This window comes from Suncus etruscus, chromosome 5, assembly GCF_024139225.1.
Source record: "Suncus etruscus isolate mSunEtr1 chromosome 5, mSunEtr1.pri.cur, whole genome shotgun sequence".
Lineage (NCBI taxonomy): Eukaryota > Metazoa > Chordata > Mammalia > Eulipotyphla > Soricidae > Suncus > Suncus etruscus.
The window spans coordinates 60540645-60560312 of record NC_064852.1 but is presented as its reverse complement, the minus strand read 5'-3'; the positions used below and the strand labels follow the sequence as shown (position 1 = coordinate 60560312).

The window sequence follows — 19668 nt, the reverse complement described above, 5'->3', positions numbered from 1 at the left end:
TTTTTTTTTTTTTTTTGAAGTGGGGGAGGCACACTCACTCAGCGCATACTCCTAGTTCTGAACTCATGAGTTCAGGGACCATATGGAATAGCACTTCCTTGCTATTGTCTCTCTCCAGACACTAGTTCTAATTGTCTATGACTTTTGCCCATTTGTTGCACTCTTACATTTTTTTTCTGTCTAAATTTGCAATTTTATTTTGACGACTTTAGAGAATACTACCCTAAAACATGGTAGTATATCATCATGAATATTTTAAGTTTTTGTTGGAGTTTGAGAAAATAGCAGAAGTAGTAAGGCTACTCTGAACTTTCACCCTAAAACAGAAAAAATACAATTTTTATAACCTAAAGTAGTTTTCTTATCTGAAAGATAAATATATCAAAATTTTAAGCCATAGATTTTGTTAATTGTTCTCATTTATTATATGCTCCTTTCAGACTGTCTGCTTCATCAAACCTCACACAAAAACAGTCAGTTCTGCTCCATGTTTGATTTTGTTTTCAGGTCTATATTTTATTTCTAAGACTCCTGTGTATTTAAAATTAAATTAAGTACATATGCATATATTTCCTGCTTTTATTCTATCTAGTCTTATCAGTTCAGTGTTCAAACCCATCCAAGGACTATCCAAAGATCAATGAAAATTGATTTCTCCTTTAAAAACTTGACACTTGGGGAAGGTCTGCCTTTAAGGTACACTGGGCTCCTGCTTATAGAGTTCAATCTAGAACAGAGACTAAGTTTTACAAACCTGTGATAGTCTAACCATGTACCATGATGTTTCTGAACTCCTCTGCCCCCACCCCAAAACGCAAACCTCTATGAACCATTTAAGTTGCTTACTAACATTTCCCTTCTATATTGGCTAAGCTTTATTTTCTTTCAAATTTGTTTCATATTATTAGAATCTTCAGCTAAATCACATATGAGATTTAAATGGCACTGAAATATTCTTTTTTTAAATTTTTCCATTTAATTTCACTTGTGCTACAAGCTTACTGCTCAATCTATATATTCCATCAAATTAGTTGAATGAAGGAAGTATGTTTCTAAATTTCTACGTTTCTAAATTATTTGCCTCTTTTTAACTCAAAGAAACTGGCATATCTGTGTCTTTTTACTAGCAACACAATTGGGAGATGATAAAAAATTTAGAGAATTTAATTTTAGAAACCTTAAAATATAATATTTATTTCAAAGAACTTTAAGGTTCAGTTCATACTACTTTATACATACCTATAGTGTAAGCAGGGGAGTTAGTATTCTCCCTTGAGGAAAGTTGCATATATATACTAGCTCAGAAAATCACAGGAAATTAGATGTCTTCAGACAAAACAAAATGTCTGCTAAGCAATCTCTATGAGTTAGCTGAAATCACCAAATATTTGGGTATTTTTAAGAAAATAAAAAATAAGTGGATTATGAATTGCAGAATTATATTTGCTTATTAAGAATCTGGAGTCTAAGACCTCAGTTCTATACGTGATTTATGATACAACCTATAAGAGTTGCTTACATTTTTAAAATTTTTGCATCTGTAATTATGGTAGTTTCATGGGTTTTCATTTAAGATATAAGAAGCATTCTAAACATTATCATCTATCCCTGCAGGCACTTGTCAATTGGTATAAGTAAAATCAATTTATTGCATAATAATAAAGAATAATAGGAACTTATGAATACTTATTATTTCTACTTCAAATGTACTTGTAGATTTAATTTTTATAAGAATTTTAAGTGTAAAATAAAATGGAAAAGAAAGCAGGATTTTTTGTATCCTTCCTATCCTCATACATATTAATAGATTCCCTTATTATCAAAATTGATCACCGAAATGGTACTTTTGACACTAATGATGAACATACATTCGTATACTAAAATTACTCAAAGTCTAGTCATTTTACTCAAAGTTTAGTCATTTTAATGTCCCTTTAATCACTTACATCTCTTTAGTCACTCTTAATGTACATTCTTTAGGCTTGAACAAATGTCTGATGATTAATCATTTTCATGAATTTATAGTGGTTTTTTTTTTTAACATTCTGAAAGTTGTCTTTGCTCTCCTTTCCTTATCCACCCTTCTCTATTGCCTGAAGAAACTGATTTTTATTTGTGTGTCCTTAGATTTTTCTTTTCTTAACTTTATATACTTAGATTACATAGTTTGTAGCCTTTGAAGAAATTTAAAGTTATCATTTTTAAGATTCTTCCTTAGGCCAGGGAGAGAGTACAGAGGTTACTATCCTTTGTATTCATCTGACTTTACTTTTACCACAGAGTCCTCAGAGTTTTAGCTGGTTGTGTTACAGGAAGTCCCTTAGTATCCCCATATCTTCTATCTATGGCAGATAACCACTGATCTGATTGGACAAGATTTGCACCAGTCAGCCTAAGCCTCTGAGTAATCTTTCGGAGGACTTCGGCTAAAACAAAATCATTTTAAAGGCAAAGTCTTTAGAAAACACTATTCCTCATTCCTCTTAGTATCAAATAATATAACTATTGCCTATTGTTTGCAGCTAAGTGTGGGGGATTTTGAACAAGGCTACCATAAGCATGCAGATTCAGTGTAGAGCTGTTTGCAGTTATGTACATAAATGCTAAGGCATTGGGTTGCAAAGTGACTGATTGTTTTTGAAACCCCCACCCCTTTTTTTTTTTTTTTTTTTGCCTTTTTGAGCCACACCCTGTGATGCTCAGGGGTTACTCCTGGCTATGTGCTCAGAAATCGTTCCTGGCTCCGAGGGACCGATGGGACGCTGGGGATCGAACCAAGGTCAGTCCTGGTTCGGCTACGTGCAAGGCAAATACCCTACCACTGTGCCACCGTTCCGGCCCCCAAAAATTAATGTTTTAAATAGTAAATCAAATAACCAGTCAAAAAACATGCTGAAAATGTGACTATTAGTACCAATTTTTCAGTCACAGCAGTACCACTGCCCCTTTTTCATTCTGGAAGAAAAACTGCCTCTGCTTTGTCTAAGACTGGTGGATGATAAAGCCCATCTGAGTCTGGATTCCGTGTATTTTCGAAAACACCTTTACCCAAACATTCTTCCACAAAAGAAGATGTAGTTCTGGTGATTTGATTTTGAATTGTTGTCTTGTCCTGCATCTAGATATCACTTATGGATATTTTTGGGGGGTGGTCTTGAAATTTGCTTTCACACCTCAAAGGATACGCAGAATGCCATATCATGCAGTAAGTCAGCCTCGATCACTAGCACTGTATTTTCTGAATTTGATCCTGGATAAACTTGAGTTTGAGTGATCTGCAGAAAAATCTTAGCTCTTGCTACAAAGGGGTTGGGGTCATATTTAATTGTCTTTCCCCTATATCTATGGGATTGCTGCCTGTTGCTAGAATGCTGAGAGCTTAATCCTGAAGGAGAATAAAGCATGCTTTTTCCCCTGCCATCCCTTTCTAATCTGTAGCCTTGTTTTCCTCAAGTTGTCTACTTTAACACCATTTTGGAGTTATTCTCAGCCTCCTGGTATCTTTCAAGGCCAAGAGTGTCTCTTTTTTGAGGTGAATAATCCATGGTAATGTTTATTGATTTCCAGTAAGTTAGATCAAGATGAAGTGTGTTGCTCTAGATTAGCCTTATGTGTCCCTTAATAGCTTGAGAAAAGGCTCCAGAGCATCTAATAAATAAGAAAGAGAGACAAATAAAAAAGACACTGTGTTGCTAGGATACAGGGCTGGGTACGTGTTTTATTATCAAGTCAGTAAGTGTAAAACAAACAACGACAATTGTTACCTCAAAGAAATACAAAATGCTTGCTAGAAAGTGACAGAAGAAAAAACAGATGATATCCAAAGAAGCAAACCTTTCTTCTTGCCCCCATTAAGTTTGAAGAAATGCTTTTTCTTTCTATAATTTTCTCTAAGGCTTGAAAAACTAGTAGCAGGATTGACATCATATAATTACAGTCTGTAGATGCAATATTGTTTGAAATTGTTCAATTGCTATTTCCATGCTGTTTGTGAATAACCAAGAAATAAAGTAAGTTTTTCTATGGCAATAATTTACTGAGTATCAGGTTCATTCAGGTTTTGTCTCCACAAGGCGAAGGCCACTGATAATTCTGTCAACTCAATGGAACAAAAACCCATTAAACCTGTTTTTTGAACACAGCAAATAAACTGCCTGTTTGATTTCTCTGTGTGTTTCACTGAATTTTAATAACCCAAGTAAATGAAATATACTAAAATTAACTTTATATGCCCAAATTATCATTGGCAGTGTTAAGATTATACATAAAATAGAATAAAAAATTCCCACAACAGATAAAGATATTTTGGCAGACAGACTAGACAGGCTAGTCAATTAACCTCTTTGACACAAGCATCTAGGGACCAGCATCTATTAAGTTAGGTAGCTACTGAGAAAAACCAGAATAAAGAAAGAATAAAACATAAGCATCATGATTGTCAGAGTAAAAATAAGACAAGAAAGCCAAATATGTTGAGTCTCAATATTGGTTCCAGGACCTTAGAACTCCGATTTAGCTAGAAGGTTAATAGAAGTATTGAAACAGAGGTGAAGAACAACTGAAATAATGAATACCAGAACAACATGCTTTTTTTTCTACACATTAAGACATATTTTTCTCTCATAGGATTCAAGTTTTGTGGATTGTATATATAGCTGTACATAAAATAATAAATTATATTACTATATAAGCTGAGAGAAAAGTTATCATTAGAAAAAGATATATTAAATATAATTCACTGTGAATATTTAGTTAGTAAAAGAAGGGAAGATTAATAAGAATCAGTTTTGAGAACTCAGAATATAGAGCACCTCAAGATATTTGAAAATGTGTTAATAATAACTAAACCACGAGACTTTCCAAAAGTGCCTATTTATCTTTAAAACTCTTTTGTTGAAATCAAGATAAAAATGTTCTTTCTGTAAGAGTATATAGGATATGATATTTATATACAAAAACAAACAATTACAAAACCCAAACACTTTTCATCTTATTATTTCTTTGTATTTTGAACTTTAAATAAAATCTGTGGTAATAGGGGCCAGAGCAATAGCTCAGTGGTAGGGCATTTGACCTGCATGCTGCTGACCAAGACGAACCTCCATTCAATCCCAGGTGCCTCATATGGTTCCCCAAGCCAGGAGCATTCTGAGCGCATAGCCTGGAATATTCCCTGAGCATCACTGGGTGTGGCTCAAAACAAAAACAAACAAACAAAAAATCTGTGGTTATAAAATTATTCATGTATTTGAGTTTCAGTAATACAATATCACTATACTTCAACAGAGCACATTTTCTGCCATAATGTCCACAGCTTCCTTTTCCTCCCACCCTCGCCTGCCTCTGGGGTAAGCATTATACTCCACTTTCTCTTTCTATCTATGTTTTCTTCTATTAGAACCTATGGTTTGAACTATTGTTATTGAAGTGGTACCGTGTCTATTATGTTACTGCCTTTCAGCACTCAGTTCTTGTTCGAAGTGAGTATTTCCATCTGTCACTGTTATAGTGATCCCTTTTCTACCCTAAGTGCACTGCTCCACTATTTTTGGCAAGCTTCCTACCATGGACTGGTTTTCCCGCCAGTTATCTCTATTTTCTTTGAGCAGCATAACACTTTCTATCTCCCTCTCTGTATAAGTAAATATAATTACACAATTTTTTCAATAGCTGTAAATTAAAATAGTAATTTTCTAGTATTTGATTGTGTAGCTGGACCACACTTATCTGTTCTTAGGCATTTGGGTTTGTCCCAGATTCTGGCTATTGTGAATAGTGCTATGATAAATAAGTATATATGCCTTTTCTGCATTGTGTTTGGGGATTCCTAGGGTATCCCTATAGAAATAATATTGCTGGATCACATGAAAGCTCAATTTCCATTTTTTTTGAGGAATATCAATATATTTTCCATAAAGGTTGGACTATTCTAAATACTCTTCAGCAGTGAATGAGTGTATTTTTATACCAGTAACTCTTGTACTTTGTAATGTATGACAGCCTTGTGGTGTGAGATGGGATCTCATTTTTATTTTGATTTGCATTTCCCTGATGATTAGTAGGCACTTTATACAAGTTTAAAAAAATTCACTAGTAAATTTACCTGGACACTGGATTTTTATTTTGGGAAGTTTTTTGATTAACATTTAAATTTTTTCAATCATGATAGGTCTATTCAGGTATTCCATATAATCATGGATCAATCTTGGGAGGTTATACGAGTCCAAGAGTATATCCATTTCTTTTAGGTCCTCTTCTTTTGTGGCAGAAAGTTTTCAAAGTAATTGATTATTCTTTAAATTTTGGTATTATCTGTACTTACATTTCCCTTTTCATTTATGATTCTATATTTTTACATTTTTCTCTTTCCTGTTCTTTTTGAGTCTTGCTAATGGTTTATCAACCTTGTTTATTTTTTAAAGCTCCAAATCTTGCTTTCATTGATCTTTTGAAAAAAATTTTGGTATGTTTGTTTCCAGTTCATTAGTTTCTGCTCTAAGTTTTATTATTTCTTTGTATAATTATTAATTTTTGCCTAATTTTAGCTAATTATAATGGTCATTTTCCAAAATCAAGTGAACCATTAAGTAATTTATGTAAGTACTTTCTTTTTATAAATTTTCCTCTTAATTTGTATACACAAATTCTGATAATTCATGTTTTTATTCTCATATGCATCCAGGAATATTTAGAATATTTTTTATTTGTTTGGTTTTTAATGATGCAACAAAACAGATATAGAAACATAGCTTCTGAAAGATCCATTTATTCTTTCTGGTCTTGTTTCTCTTTTATTTTTAATTTTTATGTGGTCAAAGTGAATTACAAATTTCACAGTAATATTTAAGGCTAATAGTGATAATGAGTGAGGGTCATTCCCACCACCAGTGTTGTTCTCCCTCCACCCCTGTTCCCAGAATGCATCCCACATATCCCTCCTTTACCCACTGTAATGCTAGTGAATATGTTCCCCCCCTGTACAGCTTGTTGTTATATTGGGTATCAATTCTGTTGTTATTGACTTTGGATTCTGTATTCAAGTATGATAATTTTTTTATTTCCACCAAATAAGCATATGGTTGTATGGTCTTGGTGCCATCCATTTCCCCCCTTCAATTATGAAGCTAATCAAGGTGATTCCAGTAATATGGCTTTATTAGACATATAAGAAATGATATAGGAGGAGTCCATCTAGGTGTTGGGAATATCCATTTAGAAGAAGAAAGAGAAAAAAGAAGAAAAAGGTAATAAGGCAAGACAAAACAAAAAAAGTAAGGGAGTAACAACGAAAGTACAAAAAGAATAAAAAAAAACCCAAAACCAAAACAATCAGCTATGAAGAAACAAACAAAAATCCAGAACAGAAACTTTAAAAAAAAAAGGGTTGTTTCTTCTTCTTCTTCTTCTTTCTTCTTCTTCTTCTCCTTCTTCTTCTCCTTCTTCTTCTCCTTCTTCTTCTTCTTCTTCTTCTTCTTCTTCTTCTTCTTCTTCTTCTCCTTCTTCTCCTTCTTCTTCTTCTTCTCCTTCTTCTCCTTCTTCTTCTTCTTCTTCTTCTTCTCCTCTTCTTCTTCTTCTTCTTCTTCTTCTTCTTCTTCTTCTTCTTCTTCTTCTTCTTCTTCTTCTTCTTCTTCTTCTTCCTTCTTCTTCTTCTTCCTTCTTCTTCTCTTCTTCTCTTTTCTTCTTTCCCTCCTCCTCCTCTTCTTTTTCTCCTCCTCCTCCTCCTCTTCTGTTCTTCTTCTTCTTCTTTGCATAGGCCTGGTAAATATTGCGAAATTTAGAATGGGAATTCTTTTGGCCTAATAGATACAGAGTTTCTCCACCCTTGAAGCATACAGCCATGAGAACAACTACGGCTCCATACTCACTCATTTACACACCCCAGGGTCTTTTATGGCGCCAGAAAACTTTCTGCTCAGATGTGGGTGATAACATCCTGCCTCAGTATCTGCTAGGGATAAGAACTCATACTTTTTGTAATACAGGGACACCTCCCAACTTGAACATGTGTCATTTGGACCCAACTTAGACTTTATGTGATTAAACAGCTGCCATCCAAACAGAACCCCAGATCCCAGAAGTGAAACCAACACAGATCTAAGCAACAGCACCAGGACCCAAACTCCACCCTGGGAAACTCCGAATACCTTCCCTGCACCAACTTTCCCCAGTTTTAACATGACATCCTGACATGAGGAAACGGCAACAACTTGAGCTAAGAGAGGGCTGCTCTATCTCATCACTTGAGGGTATGATGCAATCAGGAGACATGTCATCCTTTGCCCTAAGCAAAATCCAAAATCGTTATTTACAGAACACTGATTTTGACAAACATGGATTGGACAAAACCTATCTAGGGACAAATGAGGAAGTTCCTAAACTAGACCTCAGCCTAGGATTAGTACAAAAACCAAGATCTCTAACCCCATAGGTCTGACTTTGACAACTGCGACTTAGCAGAACTTCTGGAACCATGCTGAAAGACTATAACCTAGGCTCTGTCCTAGGATCTGAGCAAAAACCAAGTCCACTAATTATAGAAGACTGATTACAACAACAGTGATGGAACAGAACTCCTCGAACCATAAAGAAATACTCCCTTCGAGCCTTCGCCCTATGACCTACTCAAATAACAAATAGTCTTGTATATATTGTCAAATTTAATCTTGTCCTCTCTCTGGCCTTGTGCTTAAGAGCAGGGTTTCTTATTGATGATGGTTTTGTCCAAAGGGATGTCCACAGAGTACCTTGTGGGTATAAGGTGATTATAGTTGTAGAGTTTCATGAAAGTCTTGATCTTTGATCTTTTGGTGATTTTCTTCTTGCCCATGGAGCCAGGCTATCACTTTTCTTGGATAATGGTCAATCCCAGCCTCCAGGGCATGAATATAGAGGCTGGCTGAGGTGCTTTCATCAATTTTGTTCACAATGACAGCTTTGTGTCCTGAGTGGTGCCTGGCTAGCAACAGAACCACTTTCCTGCGTTTTATAAACTTGCTCATTTTGACGGCAACCACTCTGGCCTACAGCAGAAGCTATTTTGAGTTTTTCTTTGATTTTCTCTCTGATCCATTGATTATTAAGTAGTTTAATTTTCAAGTGTTAAAGTTATTTCTTTGTGTTAGTTCATAATTCACTTGTACTTTCAGTTCATCATGGTCTGAGATGATAATTGATAGAATTCTATCCTCTTGATTATATGGAGGTATGTTTTATGGTCCAACATGTGATTTATCTTAGAGTGTATATATTGTAGAAGAAGATTGTGTTTTCAGCTTTTGAGATAAAAAGCCCTATATATGCCTACTAAGTCACTCTCTTTCCTTTCTTCTTTTAAAACCAGTATATCTGTGATAAGATTTAGCTTTGTTGGTCTATGAAGTAACAGAATTCTCCCATTATTTACCTAATATAATGAATTTAATTTCTATATATGTTATACTATGTATTTCCATTGCTATTCTTTAGGGAGTGAAAATATATGACAAAAGTTAAAACAATGGCCTTGCACACGGCTAACCAGGATTTGCACCCTAGCACCACCTACTGTAACCTTGTGTGGACAGGTTTCTATAAAAATTGGGGGCAAAGAGAATATTTTTATTTTTTAAGTTATATTACTGTTCAATATCATAAATGTACTATATTTTACATGTATATTTGTGAACATATATTTGAGTGGCTCTTAACTCTTAACTACTATGAATAATTTTTCTGTGATCAGAAGTATGCAATTATCTGTTGGAGATCCAATTTAAAATGAATTTGAGTATGCACTAAAGAGGAACATAAAACACTATTTTAAAATATGCTATTATGATGTAAATTTTTTTTACATTTAAGCAATTGAGAATCAACAGATGCATAGGTATTGTCTTGCTTTAATTATTTGCTTAACTCACAATAATTTTCCTTTTGTGAAGATATATAATTGGTTCTTATCTTCTATACTGAAACAGGATGAATAGATTGATTCATATTACTAAAAAATCAAGTCAGCATGGAGCTTGTGAACATAAATTTGTCTACTAAAATAATCTGAAACTTCTATTTTCTTTATTTCCTCTAATATAATCTAGGTATTTCATCAATGTGTATAGTGATTTAAAACCTCCTCCTTTATTCTTTTATAAATAGAATGAATCCTCAATTCTATTACCTTATTTGTATTGGAATTCTTTTCTATGATTCCCATGCCCGTAAAATATATAAATTATATGCCCTTTTTCTTATTTCTTTCTTTCATGGTGATCCACCTTAGCTCCAAGACTGAACCTAAAATTGTAAAAATATTTTCCTTGAGAGAAAATATAGAAATAGAATGTCTGGGTAAAATAATAACTGTATTTTTTTGAAACTGTATATTTTTGATAATTGCCTTCAAATTCTCAAGAATTCTACATTACCTTTACACAACATGCACGAGTGTCCTAACTAATCCAAGTTTTCTCTAATGCTTGCTATTTTCTATTTTGCTTTGTTTTGTAGTAGTAACTCAAGAGGCAGTAAAATGGTATGTGTTTGTGGCTTTCATTTACTTTGGATATGTCTTGAACAATTTGCTGCTGTGTTGAAGGAGTCTGCCCCAGGTGTATACCTATCAATATATAATATGATAACATGTTTATCTATTTTCTGAATGTGTAATTTTTCTTAAAATTTTGACTTTATTTTGTTGGTAATGGCTTTACATTACATTTATAATTACATTGTAATTATTTTCTAATTATACCCACATAGGAGTTTGGCCATTTTGCATAAGTTTAATATTCACAATAAGGAAATGATCTATTGTCATTATTTCCCCCACAAACAAACAAAACACAATTTGAATCATCTTGAATGAGGCTTATGTTATTTTTTTCCTAAAAATAAATTACAGTGTAACATTTAAAATAAAACTATAGGCAAAACACTTAATAAATAAGTTTACTAAAATTAATCTTTAGCAACCATGTTTTCAAGCTCTACTCTTTGCTCTTGGTTGCTATTTTAATGACATGTGGTTTGAATTATAATTTGTATTACAAATTGCACACAATTTTCTGTGGATTTTTCACATAATAGTAGTTGAAATTATTTTATTTATTTTGGGGGGCACACCCAGTGACACTCGGAGGTTACTCCTGACTCTGCACTTAGAAATAGCTCGTGGCAGGCTCTGGGGACCATAACTAATTCCTGGGTTAGAATCTGAGTCACTCCCAGGTAGGCAGCATGTAAGGCAAATGCCCTACAAGATCTGCATCACATATTAATGTCTATCCAACCTCCAAAACCCTCATATAGGTATTTATGTGCCAAAGTCAAAATATTGGAGTACATATTTACCATTTAGAAGTCTAAATACAGTCCCCATGAGATTATTCTCCAGAATTTTATCAGGCTGTACTCAGATCTGGGTCAGAGTAGACCCTATGCTCCTCTAAGAACAGCCCAAAATAAAACAATAACAGAAAAGAAAGAAGAGAAGACTCTTTACTTTTGAATATTTCTTGACATAATATAAATTAGGGTCATAATTAATATATTGTTTATGTATTTTAGAGTTTTTCTTTTGATTTTATTAATATTAATGGTTTATATTCATTTATAAAGATGAATATAATATTCATTATAAAAATAATAAAAATAAACATTACTACTGATTATGCATCTTCAACACAATCTATATTATATACTACCAAATTAGCTGCTTTGTTAGATTCCTGCACCATTCATTCATTATTTCTTTATTCCTGGCATGCTCAATGAACATCTTCTTTAGTCCTTAACATTTTGCTCTACTTGTAGTTTTGTGTTATAGAAGAAAGTAATACAAAATAGAAATAAGAAATAATAGCACAAACTCCAAGTTATGCTTATTATAATTAGAATTTGTCTTCAGTTAGAGTATATTAGCTGACATAAAAAATACGTGGAGTTTTGGCAATACAAAAGTAAATTTCGAGGCCAAATAAATAGAGATATTTTGCAAATGTATTATATAAAACAACCTAGTTTGCAATAAATAGAGTGATCCTCATTCCCATTTCTTGGTTGATAAATTCCCTAGTATACCTAAAGAAAAGTAAACACATGAAAATGAACAACAACAAAAATGTCTAAACTCTAACACTTGGAAAGAATAACTTATTTTCATAGCTAATTAAATAAGTAATTATAAGAACAGACCTGGACATAGTACAGTGATCAGAGTATAAGTGCAGTAGACACAAGACCAGGGTTGACATTTGTACTACATGGTTTTACAAACATCAGAAGATGTCACACTGTCCATCAAAATAGTAACAGCAGCTACTAAAGAATACTAAAAATAATGATAAATAGCCTAGGTCTCTTCAGGTATGCTTAGAAAATAGGATAGAAAGTGATGGAAAAAATAGTCACATATATTGAACCTGACTGAGTCACTTTTTTTATAAAATTGTATAATTTTATAATTTATTTTATAAAAAATTATAGTTTTGAGGTTGAGCAATTTTATTGACTACTTCTTTAAATTGGGAAGGTTCTAGCAGGGAAAGGAACCAAAATGTAGAAAACTGGGATAGAGAGGGGAGGGAAAAAATACTGGAATAGAGGTAATTTTTTCAGTAGGCAGAAATTCTTTATAGGAAGAATTAATATAATTTCCCATTATTTAAAAATAGTGACAAAATAAATTATAGAAAGAATAAAGTTAAACATAACAGTTCTTAAAATCTAGAAATAAAACTTAAATTACATTGCTTTTTAAAACCAAATATATTTCCCCAACATTATTATTACAATATGTAAAAACTATTACACCCAACTTCAAGTTAGGAAACTTCTTTAGATGATCTTCTTCACAATATTATTGATTTTTAATGATTTGATTAGGTATAATACTAATTCCTAATGAGACATATGGGCAGGTTAGAAGCATCTTTCATTATTCATATTATGGTAAGGAAGCTTGGAATGGACTCAATGCAGAGATTGTTTATTATGGTATAAAGTAATAGACAATTGTTTGACTTTTCTGTTAGATTAAGACTAAAGAAAGATATATAGGTGATTGTTACTTTTATACATATATAAGTTGTAAGGGCCATCGTATAAGAGAACAGGGGAGTAAAGAAAGAGACAGCTATTAGCTATAAAGCTTCCAGAATACACCTGACTTTTCAATCTGTTTTCTTTGCAGTGGTAAAATTGAAGGCATATTTCATTTCCCACACCACATCTACTTGTCTCCCTAGAACATGGTTTATACCATCTGTCTTCAATAAAGGATCAAAAATATTTTATGTCAAGCATCAAGACTTCTAAAACATCAGCACTGAATTGATTCTATGTAGATGATTTTTTACCTATGCTTGAAATACCCTCTTCCCTTGTTCTTTGAAACTCAGGTTTTATTATTGAATCTATAGATTCAAACTGTTCCTTGAAAAGGTTATTTTTGGAACCTGTACTGGTGGGGAGAGAGAGAGAGAGAGAGAGAGAGAGAGAGAGAGAGAGAGAGAGAGAGACAGAGAGAGACAGAGAGAGAGACAGAGAGACAGAGAGAGAGAGACAGAGAGACAGAGACAGAGACAGAGAGACAGAGACAGAGACAGAGAGAGACAGAGAGAGAGAGAGAGAGAGAGAGGAGAGAAAGACAGAGATAGAAGGGAAAGAGGGGAAAGAGAGAAAGAAGAGATGCCTGCACACACGCACACGCACACGCACACGCTCACACACACGTCTGCTTTGATTCACGAACCTGGGAGTTCCTAATGTAGCAAGACAAACTCACACAATGTACTTTTGTTCAGTAAGATCATTTCCTCTCAATAAGCCAGGAACTTTGAATAGTAATCCTACTAGTACTTTAAAAAACTTCATGTCAATTGCTTTACTTATAAAATGTCATGGTTCTGGAGAGATAGTATAGTATAAAAGGTGTTTATCTTACTAGGGTCCCTTGAGCGTTGCCAGGAGTGACCCTAAATGTAGTCAGAATAAATCATAAATACTGCAGACATGGCCCAAAATAGAAACACACACAGAAGGTTATATATAAAATAAATATGATAATAATAATAAATGAGAAAGAACAAACCAAAACAATATCTGTGCTTTATAAACTACACTGATAATAATATTTATTTATCTCATAATTTTCTATCGCTAATCACATTTGGATATTAGACTTTTATAAATTGATTGGAAGTGGAGGTATCTCAAAACATATAGAAATCAGAAAATTGTTTTATGAGGAAAATAATTAAAACAGGGTGAACAATGGATCCTAAGAAGTGAGGAAAATGAGAAGAGATGTTAAGATATTAAAGAAACTTATTTTCTCAATAATTAACTTTCCTAATAGATTTTTATACCTAAGTATTAACTTTTCTTTGTCGGGCTTTCTAATCTGTTCTTCCATTTTGTATGAAAATACACAGAACAAATTTTTCCAGACTCTCAGCAGTTGAATAACTGAGAACTGTTAAATGCAGGGTTGCTGAGAGAAGATGCCCTCATGAGAAATGAAGATTTCAGATTGGCTATGTGATTATAATTTTACTAAGAAATAATTCTTTATATGGAAAGAAAGGAAAAATATAAAAGAAAGAATCTAGTCCTTTTTAGCATGGAAGTTGTCACGAAGAGAAGCACCCTTTTCTTCATTTGTAACCTTACAAATAAATTTCAAGATTAAAGAAAAGATCTTTAGTCTTTTATTGATATAATTGTCATTCACAATATAATGTATCATGCTTTCATGTGTTCATTAATGTCAGACTCTCATTCTGTTATAGTTATGACTAAATTGACTGTATTTTGCTGGATGAATTCTAAGGCGTATTGAATACATAGGTTCATTATATGGGATGATGCTTATAAACAACTATTTGATTTATCTCTGTCTCTGCTATTTATTTATAGTAATATAATTAAACATTTTATTGCTTAAATTTCTTTGCTTATATAATGTCATGCAGACCTGTGTTGACTATAGTTTTTCTTTCTTATTTAGTAAAGTTATTATTTTTGGTGGCTTGTTAAATTGTTACCAGAGTGAATACTTGTGGTTATTTATTTTTAAAATAGAAATGTCAAGTCTGTCTAAACAAATTCAAAGAATAGGTGTTATGACTAGAAAAAGAGATAGTATGCAAATTATAATTCCTTTACATGAAAAAAAATAAATTACAGATATATATATAAATAACTGAAAGAATATTATGCAAATACTAACACTACTTATCTCAGTAAATTTTTTTCTTTTGTGGTTATTTTTGTACTTTAAAATTTAGTTTTTGTGGGGCCAGACCAATACTACTAGTGTGTAAGACATTTGGCTTACAAGTGTCTAATCCAATTCAATCCCCATACCTTCATATAGTCCCCATAAGAGTTTCAGGCATGTACAGAAACACAAGCAGTACCTGAACAACAGTGGGTGTAGCCCTAAAATCCAAGGTGGAGTAGAAACAGAATTTAGTTCATGATCATAGGAATTTGTATGTTTTTTGAAATGTTCTTCTTTTTAAAGATACTGTATATTAACAAAGCCAGGTTTTATTTCTATCCATTTCTTACTCCCACAACCACATGTTGTCTGAAGTCCTCAAGAAGAACACAAAATGAATATAGATAATTTAGTCTTTGTTACTATCTGTGACATATGAATCTCTCATACCTTTCAGTGACTTAGGAGAACTCTGTATTTGCTTACATTGTAACACTATAACAATGTCGTAATTTTTCCTAGGGAACTACTCAAAATTGATGCAAATTCAGAGGTCATTCTGATGCACAATTCAACATAAAACCGTTACTCCCCAAATCACACTGCTTCTCTGAGTCTTTGTAGATACTGTCTTGCAACCACTTATCCCTCTATATTTTGGGAGACCGTTTTACTCTAAAAATGTTAATAGTCATCTACTTTTAGTTTCTATTATATATGCTAACATATATAGATTAAAACACATATGTATATAATACTATATGTACATGTTTGTAAGGCTTCAATTATAACTTAAAACTAGATATTATCTTTGTCTGGTTTATTCAATTTTAGTAAGCTGCAGGTTACTAGGAATTGGTGGATGTGAGAAATGGGGGCATATTGGCTAAAAATCTACCATGCTAAGTAATAAAATTTTGGGGCTTGCATAGATAGGGTAAAGGTTCATATCTTGGATGTAGCTGTCCATGTTTCAATTTCTGTTATATTACCACATATTCCCTCAGCATCACTGGGTACAACCCCTACAATTTCCAGGTGTTGTCTGGTCAATACTTTGCATCTCAGAGATTGAACAGTATTAAATTCATGATCGGTTATATTGAATTTTTAACCAGTTAGCCAACAATTTCTAGGAAGAGCATCTGGGCCTTTGAGTGCTATTGGGAAATCAATTAAATGAAAGAAATTCTGTATATAGAGACTACTTTAATAATCTTAATTTAAGTATTTGAAATTTGTTGAGTAGATATTCTCTCCACATGCACACAACATATATATATAATGGTGTATGAGATGGTGTGTTAATTTATTTGGTTGTGAATCAGTTTATCATACATTCATATATCATATCATTATATCTTGTCACTAAATGTATGCAAAATTATTTGCCAGTTATGTCTCCATAAAGCTAAAAAATAGTGTGCTTAGGAAAATTCTCAATACTTTCTCTTTCTTCTTGATTCTCACCATATGTCCCAAGTAGATTCATGAGACATTATTCTTATCACTCCTAGACTATGCCTCCATTTGCCCTCCTATTATTTATATCAGAATTTTTGTTTACTTACATGATTATGCCAGAATATGATTAACTGTATAAAAGCATGGTGAGATTCAGATTTTCCATAATTTCCTATAGTGTTTACCACATAATTATATATGTGTGTGTACATATATATATATATATATATATATATATATATATATATATATACAGAGAGGGGGGAGAATAAAGTCATATAATATTGGGCCCTATATATATGATTTATTTATTTATAATCACTAAATACACTAAGACCACCCAAACTGTTTATAATACCAGAAATTCATAATTTTAAAATAGAAAACTAGCATCTAGTATGTATAAATATCAAAACTTTTTAATTCATTCATACCTATTCACTTTTAGTTTATGCTGTAAGAAAATATTACAGCTTGAATTGGTAACTTAAATATATTTAAAATCAATCATTTATTTTTTGTTTTTTTGTTTTTTTGGGCTACACCTGGTGAAATTCAGGGGTTACAATTCACTATGTACTCAGAAATTGATCCTGGCTTGGGGGAGCATATGGGACGCTGGGTGATTGAACCACTGTCTGTCCTAGGTTAGCACCGTAAGAGTGCTTAGATGCCTTACAACACTGCACCACCACTCTGGCCCCAAATTAATTAATTTTTAATTTTGTTTTCATTGTAGGACTTTTATATACTTCTAAGTACTTATTTAATTCTCAAAAAAAAAAAGGCTTGAGAGTTAATAAAGATGGTAAGATAATTACCTTGCAGAAGGCTGAACTAGAGATTTTTTGGCAGCCAATATGATCATCATAAGCACAGAGCCAGGATTAAGGTCTGATCACTGAAGCTAAAAGCCTGAAACATTTTCTGAGGCTATTATTATTAATTAAGTCAATTAACACTACTGAGATTATTATTATTAAGTCTAATTTACAATATGTTATAATATATAATATAATATAAATATACAATATAATAATAAAATACAATATTATATATAATTATATGTGTGTAATATATATATATATATAAATACATATACACATATTTCTGCGCTCAGAAATTACTCCTGGCAGGATTGGGGAATCATATGGGATGCTACTAATTTAACCCAGATCAGCCTCATTCAAATAAAATGTCCTATTTTCTCTGTTTTTATTCTGGCCCTAGAGTACTTTTGAGTGATAAATGTGATATACTAGAATATATACTAGAATATATACCATAGAACATTAGTTATATGATACTTTTGCTGAAATACTTGTTTGAACATAATTAAGGTGAAATACAAGTGAAACTTGTAAAAAGTTTGAACTTTTTCTGTCTGTAATAATGTATAAATCAAAGTTTCAGCTGAGTTATTAACTTTCTAAAATTATCAAGCTTGTTATCTGATTTCCAATGCAATGCTTTTCTTATTCATATGTTTATATATATACATATATATGCCTCATGTAATAGAAGTGAAAATGAGTACTATATTTGTTTTAACTTTTTCATTCTTTAGGGTAAGTTTGAATATTTATTACTTCTGTTATTTTTATCATGTACATAAATATTTTATACAGATCAACTTTATTTTACACTGTGTATATGAAACAGCATAAATATTTTATGAATTTCAGGATTTCTCTTTTGCATGAGTCAGATTAACATTTTTGTAATGTTCCAATTTGAGGATGTATGCTGCTAATGTGAGCACTTTTATTATTAATATAATTTGCTTAAAGATTACTATAATTCTCTTTACATATAAGTAAGTTTCCAATAATGGCTTTCAGAATGACTAAAAACTTAGTAATCAATTGTGTTACCTTTTTAGAATCAGTGTATGCAGATTTCAATCTATCACGGATAGCAAGTTCAAATTTCTTCTTTCAGAAAGTTTGAGGATCTTTACTGTGTTCCCTATACTACATTAGTTCAAATACTGCTGTCCAGACCAACTCACATACTAATCTGCCATATATAAATATCAAATTTGGCTAGAACATACGTAAGTTTTTTTCCTTAGGAAATTTGTGTTTTTGTTTGTTATTTTGGGCGTCATCCTTTCTAAGGCTCTGGGGTTTCTTCTAGCTCAGTAATTACTCCTGGCAATTCAAAAGGGACCATATGGATCAAACTATGGTTGGCAGCATGCAGACAAATGACCTACTCATTGTACTAATGCTCTGGCCCTAAAAAAGATGATTTTTTTTAAAATCACTCTCATAGAATGTTTCCAGACATAGAATCAATTAATCATTGATAAAGGAGCAACAAATACAAAATGGCACAAGGAAAGCCTCTTCAACAAGTGGTGTTGAGAAAACTGGTCAGCCACTTGCAAAAAAGCAAACTCAGAACTCCATCTCACACCATGCACAAAGATCAAATATAAATGGATTAAAGACCTTGATATCATACCCGAAACCATAGATATTTTGAACAACATGTAAGTAAAACACTCAATCACGTTGAGACTAAAGATATCTTCAAGAGTAAGCAGCACTATCCAAACAAGTGAAAGCAGAGATAAACAGATGGGACTATCTTAAGGTGAGAAGCTTCTGCACCAAATGAGAGAAGAAATGAACAATCTCTTAAAGAAGAAATACGATGACCCAAAAGCACATGAAAAAAATACTCCATATCACTAATCATCAGAGAAATGCAAATCAAAACAACAATGAGGTACTATCTCATGTCACAGAGACTGGCACACATCACAAAGAACAAGAATAATAAGAGCTGGCAGGGATGTGGGGAGAAGAAACTCTCATTCACTTCTAGTGTGAATGCTGTCTTGTCAAGCCTTTGTGGAAAACAATATAGAGATTTCTCCAAAAACTGGAATTTGAGGTCCAATATGATCCAGTTATACCACTCCTAGAGATATAATCTAGGAACACCAAAAAACAAAAAAAAAACAAAAAACAAACAAACAAACAAACAAAAAC

At 32.6% G+C, this 19668-nt stretch overlaps 1 pseudogene; it reads right to left on the bottom strand.

Annotated features, from left to right (window-relative positions):
• Nucleotides 1–8622: 8622 nt before the first annotated feature.
• Nucleotides 8623–8999, bottom strand: LOC126008597 (60S ribosomal protein L27-like; annotated as a pseudogene).
• Nucleotides 9000–19668: the final 10669 nt, after the last annotated feature.